Below are 12,815 nucleotides of genomic sequence, written 5' to 3'. Positions count from 1 at the left end.
AGCCAAATTCTTAGTGCGAGAGGTCTTCCCACGTTGGGGAATATGTGATGTCATATGCTCTGACAACGGAACACATTTTGTTAACGACCTGTTTAAGGAGGTGACGACCCTACTTGGTACTACACACAAAATGTGCTCAATTTACCATCTACAAGCAAACGTGATTGTCAAGAAGATAAATGGCCTCCTTAAAAGCCAACTGTCTAAATTGTGCCATACCCTTAAGAAAAATTGGGATTACTGCTTACCTCTGGCCCTGTTCCAATTGCGTACACAGCCTAGCAAAGACCACCACTTGTCCCCACACGAGATAGTGACGGGAAGACGCATGCAAACACTGCATTTACCAGTAAGAGGAGTCACTGATGCCCACAAAATGGCAACAATATTAGGTGAGGAATTCAAGGAGTATCTAACTCAACTCACGCAAGCTGTCAGAAGCATTGCAAAACAAATAGCCCGCCCTCCACCCAAGACAGTGATACTAGCGCCACTACTACAGCTACCGACAGCCCAGCAAGTCAGTTAATGCGAGGAGAGCGAGTGTATGTGCGCAGCTTTGTAAGAAAGTGGAGCTCACCAATATTTCATGGCCCTTATGAAGTGATTTATTTCAGACCATCAGCAGTGGTGAAAGTGAAGGGCCTGAAATATTGGATACACCTTTCAGATGTAAGAAAAGCACATGACAGCGTAATACAGGCAGAGGGACACCAACATGGATAAGAAGTGACAGTGCCCTAAATGGTTAAGGGGATAAACTGAGTGCAGAAGAAATAAAGTAAAAGCCATGAGTAAGGACAAGGACAAAGAGAAAATAATATGTACATAATGGAATGAAGAATGGAGTGTATATATGTATGTATATTGCGTATCAAGATTGTCTCTCTTTTCTCTCTCTCTCTCTCTCTCTCTCTTTCTCTCTTTCTTTCTCTCTCTTTCACATAACTAAGAGGAATTAAAAACATGCATATGATTTAAAGAGCACTTAACCCATTTTATTCCACCCTGTAGGTGCAACAATGCCAGAGAGAGAGGCCCTGAATGGCACCACAACAGATTTAGATAGAAATAGGGACAATGTTAGTGCCACTAGAGCTTATTCTTATGACTGTGGTCTTTACTTTACCTCAATAGTGTTTTACACATTGTTATTATGTTTAGGATTGTACTGAAGGGGCCCCTGAGGGACCCTCGGATGTGGAAACAAGGCACAGTCACCACACACGAATAGATACGCCAGACATGAGGTTCTGTTCCCAAAATCTAAGGTTTATTGCAATATAAAGTAGTCCCAGTTGGCCAAGTGGTCCCACGCCCCGCGACGTGTGTCTAACAGACCTCGGAGGACGCAAGAGAGCGTGAAACGTACATCAGTTACATATATACAAACGGACCATCTTACAATCAGTAATGACACATTTGATGCCGCCCTAAATTCATTTCCCTTTGAATTAGAGGCGATGATTGACCAGTGTGACTAATATGACACCTTAGACCACCATATTTAGTAACGGTTTGCAATCTTCAATTTTACAGACACCATTCTTTATTTGCGAGAACACAGCGTTTCTGTTTTTCATGGGCAAGCTGCACGTAGGAGACTGGCACATATCAGAACTCTCTATCTCTTAGTTTCGATTCTCGCTCTAGAGGTCAGCCCGCTCTCCAGGGCCTCACTGGGCTCAGAAAGGGGGGACGTAAAGAAGATCAAAATTCAACTCTTTAAATGCTAGTTTCGTACATTGCTATTCTTTCTGGAGACTCGCTGGCATTTGTGTACTGATTAACTGCCTTGCTCCCTGTCTTCAAGGATATGTGAGGGAGGGAATCGGGCATTTCTGTCTGGCTCTCCAGTGTAATGTTTCAAAATGTTTCTTAGCCTTGGACCATTGAAGCGAAATAATATCTACAGCAAAGCAGTTTTACATGAGGCAAAGTGGCAACGTTAGAGAGAGCAGAGAGAGAAAACAAAATGGCGATTCTGGTCATCTTAAAATGGCTTCACTCTAATTGAACTAATAGCTACGTAATAACTAATGACTAATGAATATATATTCTTAAACTGTAAATGAGGCGGTTGGTCTTCGGCCAACCAATTATCATTAATTTCCGGACCCTCAAGGGGTGTTTGGTTTTTCTGGACTGACAGTACTGGCCTTTCATTTTAAATGATGCAAAAGACGTGGGGTTGGGGGAAAAATGTGCAAGAAGGAATGCAGCTAATATGGGATGGGGTGAAACTGATGTGGGCTCACAATACCTCTGAAAATCTTAACTCATTGCACAAGAATCGTACAATGAAGACACCCCATGAGGGGTCATCAGCAATGAATGGAAGTGACAATATAATTTATGTAGATCATGATTACCAATTAATCTATAACTATAATGTCTCAGTAATGCTACACATTGACTCCCAGACAACCTCTGACCCCTCAAATGGTAAATGTGTGCACGTTATGTCCCAAGCAACAACCCCAAGTACTCCCCCAAACATGCAGTACTGGCAACATAATTATGAGAAAAACGAAAAGCTGAATTTAGGCATTCTTCCTATTATCTACCAAAGAATTGTACAGACATACCATGCCCCACGGGGGAGTAATAGAAGGAAGAGGGAAACAAAAAGTAACAGATATGATGCATACCATGCATACCATGGCCTAGGGCTGGATGCAGTAGAAGATCCTCGCCACCCCGATCAATCTAACAAATGGTACTCAGACATGAGCACCACGTGCAAGCAGGCAACACATGAAAGTTGCTACGTGTGTTCCCATGCACCAGGGACACCTAAGGTTTTAGTACCACAGGAAACTCCCATAGAAGATGCCCAGTGTCTCGTTCATCTAGCACTTTGTAGAATTCAAGACACCTTCCAAGCACAGACAGTAACATTACAATTGCTCCAGAACGAGAATACATGCCACAGCAAACCTTAAGGAGTGATTTGCATCAAAGAGCTGTTTTTCATCATCAAAGGGACAATGTTCACGGAAAAGAAATGGCAAGAGGCAACAGTGATGTGCAAAGCAGAAGCACTTAAATGACTATCAGAAAAAAAATGTCAATGGGTTCAGAAAACATGCTTTCAAACATGGACCCAGCACATTGCCAAGCTCACATGGGTAACAGCTCTCGAGAAGCCAATTAAGATCCAGCATGAAACTGAATATGAACTTTGCTTTCACAGAGAAGGAAAGGTGCACATGGGATCAAACAAACACTGCAATAAGACACTTGTCCTCCCCGACATGCGACAAGGAAAAGCGGCTTTGATGGACAATTATTAGGTATGTGGCAAACAGGCATACTTGTACCTCCCACAGTCATGGAGAGGTACTTGTGCTCTTGCTATGCTGCATTTGGCCCTAATGGTGACTCTGGAAAGTCATATCCAGGGGGAGAGGGTGCCCACCAGACTGTCCCTGGCACCCCAGTCCACAACCGAAGAAGCCCCCATATACGATGTGCTGTCATAGGACAAACTACAAGATAGAGTGTCATGTAAAAGGAGAGCATCAAACTACATATCTCAAGACTCATCCAATCTCCTGGCACAGCTACCGGACCAGTTTAAACATTTTAATTCAGCAGAGACATTTTTTGCATCATTGGTTCCCAGCATCCAAGCAAGAGCAAACACAAGTGACTCCAAATCGTCCGATGGAAGGTGATCCAATTGGCCAATGACACCTAAGACACCAACGTCATCAAGGTTGAACGCAGAGCCCTGCGGTTGATGACGATGCAGAGACGCTATATTTTGGACCTCCTCACAGCAATGGAAGGCAGTGTTTGCTGAAAAATTGGGAACGCATATTGTACTTTTGTACCTTCTTCAGACGTTGATAACGGGACACTATCAGACGTGATCGCAGCAGAACATGACCTTGGAGAAAGGATGAAGAAAGAAGGAGGAGTGCAGCCAAGCAACTGGTTCGATAGAATGTTTGACTTGGTACCATCATTGTTCGGGATGGCAATGAAGCTGCTGGTCCCATCATCGTTTTTCTGCTGCCGATTTCTTTGTGTGTGCCAGGTAGCAGTTCGATGGTGTGCAAAATCTATGCCTAGTAGTGCAATGATGATGTTGACAGTGGGAAATCCAACCGAAATACCTCATGATACTCAGGACGGACAAGTGCAAACAGGTGAAAATAATGACCAGAAATATCGTATGACAGCTCTGTTCAACACAGGGGATAGAGTGGATAACTTATATGACACAACCATCAAAGAGCCCTGTGAGCTGGAATGGTATAAGGAGGTGTAGGTGGATTTGGCTGGGGATGGTTACATGCACTCCTGAGGAAAATACTAGAAGGGGTGAAAGCTTAAGGTCTGTGTGCAGAGAATGGATGCAAATTAAATGGACTCCAGGCTGGGATGAAGCTGTGATAGAGGCAGAAGCACATAGATGTACTAATAACAAGGGATATTTGTTACTTTAGGAGTAACGAAAGTGGGGAATGTAAGGGAGGAAGGATCTTTTTGACCCCCCTATACATTCGGTATGAAATGGATCTCTTGCTCATCCCATCACGGGGAGACGTCCCTCTTGTCTGCCTACTGACGACAGAGGACAGAAGCCATGGGATCACACATGTAGGCTCCATTTTGCACTGGCTCCGACTCCATCTTTTTACTAGGCCGCACAGTGATCTCTAAAAAGCCATCTCTCCCACTGTCCAGTGCCGCGCTCAGACAGCCCATCACCCCCGCCACCTCGCCCATCACCCCTGCCACCTCCTCCTCTGTCTGCGCTGCACAAGCTTCTTTCTCACGGAAGCCAGTCACACATTGTTGCAAACAACACAGTATTCTTTCTCTTCCTCTGAGCTCATTGCCCTGTGTGTGACCGGAGCAGATCCACTGCCTCCATGCCCATTCGTCTCCACAAACCTGTCTATGGTCTCTCGACCCCCACCCTGAAAAGCCACAGTCCCCTAACCTCTCTTGATGCAGATACACATCTGAGCCCCTTTTTTATGAGCAACTCGAGCGCCCACCACAGATCTAATCCCCTGCTGTTATATATCCTGGGTAAAACTAACACATGTCAGTTTATATCACTAGGCATCAGGGAGATCAATCCCTCCAAGGTGGGCACCTGGGCCCTAGCACCAAGGTTTATATGCCCTAACGTACAAGGGGCAACATTGATCAGATTCCTAACATTATGAACTCTGTGATACCCCCAGCACTGTCCGTTTTTACTAACTATTATTTGTTGCATGCCTACAGTTCATCTTTTACTGAGATAGATTAGTTGCTTAGCTTCATCATGAGTACCTGACCTTCACCCCGCAGAGATGAGCCCAGCTGACCCACTTGCTACTCGGCGAACACGTAAGCCTTCAGCCCAAGCAAAAGTGTTTCTTATGCATCTATAAGTTACGCAAATGTTTAGCCATCATGTTCAAGCAGTGGCGTAACACAAAATGTGGGGGCCCCCTGCGAGCCATACTGAGGGGGCCCCCCCAACAAATCACGGGTCGTGCTACACTCTGGGTAGGCCTAGATTATCAAGCTTGCACAATACACATGAACGTGCTGCTGAAGGGGTATGCCGCACACTGTACTAGGAGAAAGATATAAATATGTGTTTTAATGCAATATACAGCACACTTTCTGAGAAAAATTGGCTATAAAGCCAGAGTGTTTGCAATTGTTTTGTAGGGTAACACCAATCCAATACATGCAAGTCACCAACAGTGCACAGGAACATTATTGCGTTGCTATTAAAAATGCCATGCCACATTGAAAACATGTGCCTCTGGCTGCACAATGTGGACCAGTGTAGACGCGTTATAACATTACAGTAAAGCATGCCAGGCCACATTTAGACATACCTAGACTGGTTGCACAAAAATGCCAGTCGAAGCAATAACATGCATCAAGAAGAGAGCACACATTGAAGACCGCGTCTCTGCTGCCTCTAACAACACAGCCAAACTCTTTAAAATCTACACGGAACTGGTCAATCCTGTTGCTGTCTCCATCTCTCCTGTTCCCTCCCAGGCCCTCTGTATGGCTCTGGCCTCTCCCTTCTACGCTAAAACTCAGGACATTCTGTCCACTATCTCCTCTTCCTCTCCCTCTCTGCCCCCCTTTGGCCATCTCTACCTCTCCTCCTCCTTTCTCCACTTTCTCTCTGACAATGCCGGAAAAGGTTTCTCGACAAGTCCGATTCATGAAAATGTCGTCCAAACAGTTGCTCCCCTGCTCCTCCACAACCATCAAGGACCATATTGACACCCTTGCTGCACCTTGACGATTTCTGTAATCACTATCCTACCTGTCGGGCAAACTATCGCCCAATCTCCATCACCCCATTCCTGGGAAAATGCGTGGAAAAAAGCTGGCCATTTCCCAGCTTACTCTCCACATTGAATCTGTTGGTTGTCTCCATGACCATCAGTCTGGCTTCAGAGGTTCGAGAGGAACGGAAACTGCTCTCCTGATCACCTGTGAAGATCTGCTCTCTAACCTTGATTCCAGCATTCCTTCTGTCTGAATCCTCCTTGTTCTTTCCTCTTCTTTCGACACAGTCAACCACGCCATCCTGATCAATCGACTATGTGAGAACCTGGGCATCACGGATCAGGCCCTGGAGTGGCTGACCTCCTTCCTCTTGGACTGCCCCTCCCAGGTCCATCTTGCTCCCTTTCTCACCGCCACCTCTCTCTCTCTACCTGTGACATTCCCCAGGGCTCTATCCTCTCACCCTGGTTTTTCAACCTCTACTTGGCCCCTTTGTCCCACCTGATCTCTACCTTCTCCTCTAACTTTCAGTGTTATGCGGATGGCACTCAGCTTTCCTTCAGCCTCCTCTCATGCTCATTCCTGACTGTCTATCCGTGATTCAGGATTGGTGCACCTCCAATGATATCTACCTTAGTGCCATTAAGATGGAGATCCTTCTCATTGGGACCCCTGCCCCCCCCTCTCTCACTCTGGCCGCCCATCTTGGGCCCTCTTCCTTCGCCTTCCTGCGAGGCAAAAAACCTTTTGTGTCATCTTCGACTCCACTCTTTCTCTCCTCGCATCTCGGACGTTGCCATGATGTCCCTCTACCTACCAGCTGCTCCTCCTCAAAGGGACTCTTCCCTTTCTCACTTTCCCCCAGAGGCTCACTGTCTCCAGATCCCTGTTTCTCTCTAGGCTAGACTACTGCAACAGCCTCTTTCTCAAGCTACCTTCCTCTACTCTCCGTACTCTGCAACTAATCCAGAACATGACAGCAAGACTTATCCTTGGCCACGAGTCCAGGGATCATATCTCTATCTCTCCACGGGCTCCCGGTGGTTGCAAGAATCAAGTTCAAGACCCTTTGCATTGTCCACAAGGCTTTCTGGGATCGGGCCCACACTTCATCCAACGCTCTCTTCCAAAATATCTTTTTTCTCGAGCCCTTCCCCCGGGTACCTCCAACTCTCTAAGGGCTAGACGCCTAGACGCTTCTTCAGGCAGAGAGTGGGGGGTAGATCTTTCTCCTCTGCAGGTGCCTCCCTCTGGAATGGCCTCCCTAAACCTCTCAATCTTTAGCAGACCACCTGATGTTCCGGAAGCAGCTCAAAACGTTCTTCTCCTCTGCTTTCTCCATCTCCCTCCCCAGCTGACCTACCTGTCTGCTGTACCGACTGGTTTACTTGGCTACCCTCAGAGTCTCACTGAGTCCAGGCTCTTTCTTGATCAGTCACCCTTGCAGTGCCTCCGGCCTACTATGCACTTAGGAACTGTAACTGTAACCCTACAGTCCCTTGTTCTCCTTGCACTACCGAGAGCCGCACTGTCCTGGCTGCACTTACTCAGAGCACTACAGCCCTGTTTTCCCCTCCCTTCTTCCTTGCACTTCCCCCCTCCCTTTCCCCTTGCATTTCTCATTCTCGCACTTGCACGATTTGAATGACACAAGGCCTAGTAAGATCATTAATCTTGTCCACCCTCTATCTTCACTCCATTGCTTGTCGCGCCAAGAAACGCTTGTGCAGGCGTGTTATAATAGACTTATATCATATCATTTTATCACAGATGATCAAAAAAATATACAATGCTGCAATAAGAAATGGCTATACTGGCAGCACCCAAATTCCAATCTAGCCAGGTAAATACACTTAGCAGGACTGCTTTATCAGAAAAGCACAGTTAAAAATCATACCAAACTGAGGAATAACTAGACTGGCTGCAGCAAAATGCCTCTCTAGCCACTAATACCTCATATCATGCCTGCTTAGCCTGGACATGGACAACCATTATGATTTATCGCACAATCCCACCGCCCACACCTCCCCTCTCCCTGCCATGCCCTACCCCAACCTCCAAAATCCGCTCCTTGGCCCAGAATTACCTTCACGTCCCTCTTCCTTGTCCCAGAGCTTACGTTTGAGGCTCCTTGCCTCATAGGTAAGTATTGGGATGAGGAAGAGTGGGAGTAGGAGTAATGAATGTACAGGTAGCTAAGTCAGGCATGACCTCCATGTACCTCTACCTCATGCCAGTGCTTGTGTATGAGGCATACTATCTCATACACAAGTACTGCCTCATACACAAGTACAGGGACAAGGAAGAATTGGGCTAGGAGTAATGACGATTACCAATAAGTAATTAAGGCATTAAACACAAGTAGGGGCTTAACAATATTCAGTTGACTGGGCTGCAGAACTCACCCCCAGAAATGTTGGGCTATCGTGACTCAACCTGGCTGACTTCAGAGCAGTTGCCGGACAGAACAGGACACAGATGTTAAATGGCACCTGAGTTTCGCTGTTAACAAGGGCCCAGCAATTACTAAAGTAAAGCATTTCACTGTTAGTACCTGCATTCAATGGAAATTGGGATATGGTTTGAGTACTTTCATGCCAGTGAAGTGATTGGAAGGGCAGAAAGGGAATAGGAGACCGTTCATTCTCACAACAGTTCATAAGTGGGTGCTTTCACACTTAAAGGAGAGAGTTAACTGCTTGTAACATTGAAGCTGCACTAGAATAGTCTCATTAAAATGTGTAAAGAAGTTAGATGCCCCCACACAAATATGTTTGCCTCCCCCACCACCTGTGAAGTTAGTGCCTCTCCCAACATTTGAAGGATCAGCCCCCCGAAATGTAGGTTTTGTTGCGCCCCTAAACACAAGCACAAACACCATTCACCATATACACGCATGCACACCCAGCCATCCTTACATTTAAGTGTGCACTTTTTTACCATAAAGGCACACCCAGGCAGCCATTCATACATTTAAGTGTGCACCCTTTCACTGTACACACACACATGCACACCCAGTCACCCATACATGTGTGTGCACCCTTTCACCATAAACTCACACAGGCAGCCACCTCCACATTTAAATGTACACACTTTCACAATACACATACACACACACACACGTCATCGGGTTGAAGGGAGCCCTATTACTTCAAAATGAAATTGGGCCTCAGTATAAGTTTGCTGGTCCAGTAACAATGGTAAGGGTAAGGCTTGCTGGTACCGTGGTTACCAGACCGGTAAACTATGAGTTCTGCTTGTGGGTACCTTCTCGCCCGCCAGGTCTGACCTGGCATGCGTGCCGGCACCCGCGAGCAGATCATGTCGGATGCACCGGCACCATTCTGAATTGTGCCGGTGCATCCGAGCTCCCCATTCCCATTGAACCCTATGGGGATCAAATGGGAATGGGGAGCATTTTTTTCCAGTGCCCGCGAATGGGCAATTACGGAGTCTGGCGGGGCCGTAATGACCCGGTAATTCCCCATTCGCGGGTGCCGGAAAAATGTGCAGGTTTGGCGGCAGCCTACTGGTTTTACCGGCAAGGCTACCGCCAAACTTGTAATGAGGCTGATTGTTTCTTTTTGAAATAACTCAGACTTCAAAAAGAAATTATTTCTGTTAAGGACGAACCATAACGGAAATCATTTCTTTATGAAGGCAGAGTGACTTCAAAAATAAACTATTTCTTTTTGAAGTCATAGGTCTCCCCCACCCCATGACATGGAGGCCTCCTGCCTGGGGTGTTCCATGTCATGGGGTAGGGGGGAGCCCTCGAACTTCAAAAAGAAAGTTTCTTTTTGTAGTCACTCTGTCTTCATATTATGACGGCAAGTGATTTCAAAAAGAAATGAAAAAAAAAAGATTTTGAAAAAAAACACAAACATTTTTTTTCCATGTTGTGGCCCCTCTCAGGACATGTGCTAGCGGGCCCCTGCACCGCGGGGGGGCCCTGTTACTCCAGTGTGTTCAAGTATTACGCCACTATGGCGAGTCATCAGTAGTGACGTGTTTTTCTCTTAAATTGTGCTGCCCTTGTAAAGCTTGACCAAGCACTCTCAGGGCAGCAGAGTTCTCTGCGTGTATTTTTATCTGATATAAAACTTTGTCCAACTTGTAATCTATCTCCTGGTCTCATTCCCTACTGGGGTGTGTCCATTCATTTTGAAATTTGGGATTGGGAGTGTGTTCCTTCACAAGTACATCTGGCTGAAAGGAACCGTGGCTCCTAGAATCAAGTCCATCGCACAGTCGTCAGCTCAATGCAGTGGCAAGACCTTGTCTTCAGCACCGAAGATCTCCTGGAATTGTAGGTACTTGGTGGGTAACACCGTTGCCACTGTTGGTCTTGCGGGTGTAGGTAAGGAAGCAAGAATAGACCTTTCCTCGTTGGCGGTTAACAAGCAAGAGTGCATGCATTTTTCAGATCCCAAAAACAGAGTGTGTGCGTTCAGTTTATATATGGATTGTGTTTGGCTAGGCAGGGAATCCCCAAAATCAATGGAATATGAGCGGTGCAAATTAAATCAAAGGTCTTCCTGGTGCTGTTGGATTGACATCTCTAACATAGTCATATGCTTTTCAATGGGTCCACCGCTCAATGGTAATCCATCAACCCCTTCAACTGGTATGGCTTGGTTGTTCTTTTATATTGGGATTTTCATCTGGTGCACCAAGTTGAGGTCCATAAAGATGCCGGCAGATCCTGAATCCACCATGTCTTGTGTCTCCATTGCGACCTGCCCTGGAACGGATAGGATGATCTTGAATACTAGCATACTGGTCCTCCAGGTATCACTGATGTCCTCTTCCTTGGGACTGGCACTTGGTTCCCGCACATAGGTACCAACTACGAGAGGGAAATGGGGTTTCCCAACTTGCGAGCTGAGGCCAGAGGGCACATGCGTTCCAGATGATCAGGCAAACCGCAGTACATGCATAATCCTAGCCTTCTACGCCTGAATCGTTCTTCATCCGACAAGGGTCTTCTTGCTGCACATATTTGCATAGGTCCTTCCATGTTGTTGCTCTTTGTCTCCGGTCCAGGCAAGGGTGAAAAAACATGTGGGTTGGTGTTCCGCAAACGCTGGCGTTCTTGCCTTCTCTCCTGCAGCCGGTAATCTATCTGCAATACCAACTTAACCAGTTCTTCAAAGGAAGGGGGCTGAGGAACATGGGCTAATTCGTCCTTGAGCTCTTCCGCTAAACCCCTCCTGAACAGGGTGATGCAGGCTTCTTCTGGCTAAGCTGTCTGGTGTGCCAGTTGCTTGAATTTAGTCACATATGTTAAGACATCCATGGGTAAAGTCTAGGAGGTTATACTGCTTGGTAAACGTTACATCTGGTCTGTCAAATATACTGGAAAACGCTTTGAGAAATCCCTTGTAATCATCCAGCAAGGGACTAGAAGACACCACCAAAGTAGTGGCCGATAAGAAGGCACTCCTAGTAAGATGAGAGATCACAAATCCCACCTTAGAACGTTCAGACAGAAAGGCTGCTTGCCAGAATGTGAATGCTACAGTGCAGGCATACAAACACTCCTTGGGCCTCATTACGAGGTTGGTGGTAGTCATGGCGCTATTGGCGCATGACCGGTTCAATGGGAACTTACCGGTCCAGTCCGACCTTGGCGGGACAGGTAAGTCCCTATTGATAAGGCCATTCCCCATTCCCATTTGTGCCCCCATAGGGTAAATTGCGGTACCGTTATTGATCCCAAAATCCCTTATCGGGTCCCATCCATAACGCCTGGTAAAACCAGGCGTTAAGGGAGGACCCGCTAAGGGACCTCGGAATAGGGTGCAAAAGGATTACCGGCACCAGTGTCCTTACCGGTGCAGGTAATCCCTTTGCGCCCACCTCGTAATGAGGCCCCTTGAATTTCTTTTGCTCGCCACTATACTTTTCCAATGGAGTTCTCCGTTATTGGCCACCCTCTCCAGCGGGTTCATGTTGAAGTAATGCTTGCAGAAAAACTGCATTTTCGGTCTTCAGGTTTTGCACCACCAAGGAAAACCCTTGCACAGCAGCCATTAGTTCCTGGACCGGCTCCATAAGGACTGCTTCCTTTTTCTTTGTTGGGCGTTGCAAGCTGTCATTGTCGGGCCTCACCTTCGTTAACTTGTTGTCCTTTGGTGCAAAGAGGTAAGGCCTTTCAATCCATGCCACCACTGTGCCACCCAAGTATAGTGATGTGGGGGGCACAGAGGCCTCCAGGAGAGATGGGTCTCAAGGAAGAAAAAAAACATCCAGGGGGAAAAAAACCTGGCTGGATGTGGTGTGGATCCCAGGTCGATGTAACAGCTGCAGTGATACCAATGTGAGACAGGGCTGGCCTTACAAGAAGGTAACTGAAGAGCAGCATCTGGTATTCAGTACTGAGCAGAGGCACTCAGTGGGGAGAGTGCAGTCCGGGAACACAAAAAGGGGGAAACCAAGGCAGGCACAAGACACCAGGAATCCAAGAAGCACAGAGACACAAACTAGCGTTACGCAACATGGATAACCGTTGCAACGTGCTGCTTCCCTGGTCTGCAGTGTCT

Source organism: Ambystoma mexicanum, chromosome 3p (genome assembly GCF_040938575.1).
Source record: "Ambystoma mexicanum isolate Mex_15411 chromosome 3p, UKY_AmexF1_1, whole genome shotgun sequence".
Classification (NCBI taxonomy): domain Eukaryota; kingdom Metazoa; phylum Chordata; class Amphibia; order Caudata; family Ambystomatidae; genus Ambystoma; species Ambystoma mexicanum.
The sequence above is the reverse complement of the archived record's forward strand: the minus strand, read 5'-3'. Positions refer to the sequence as shown.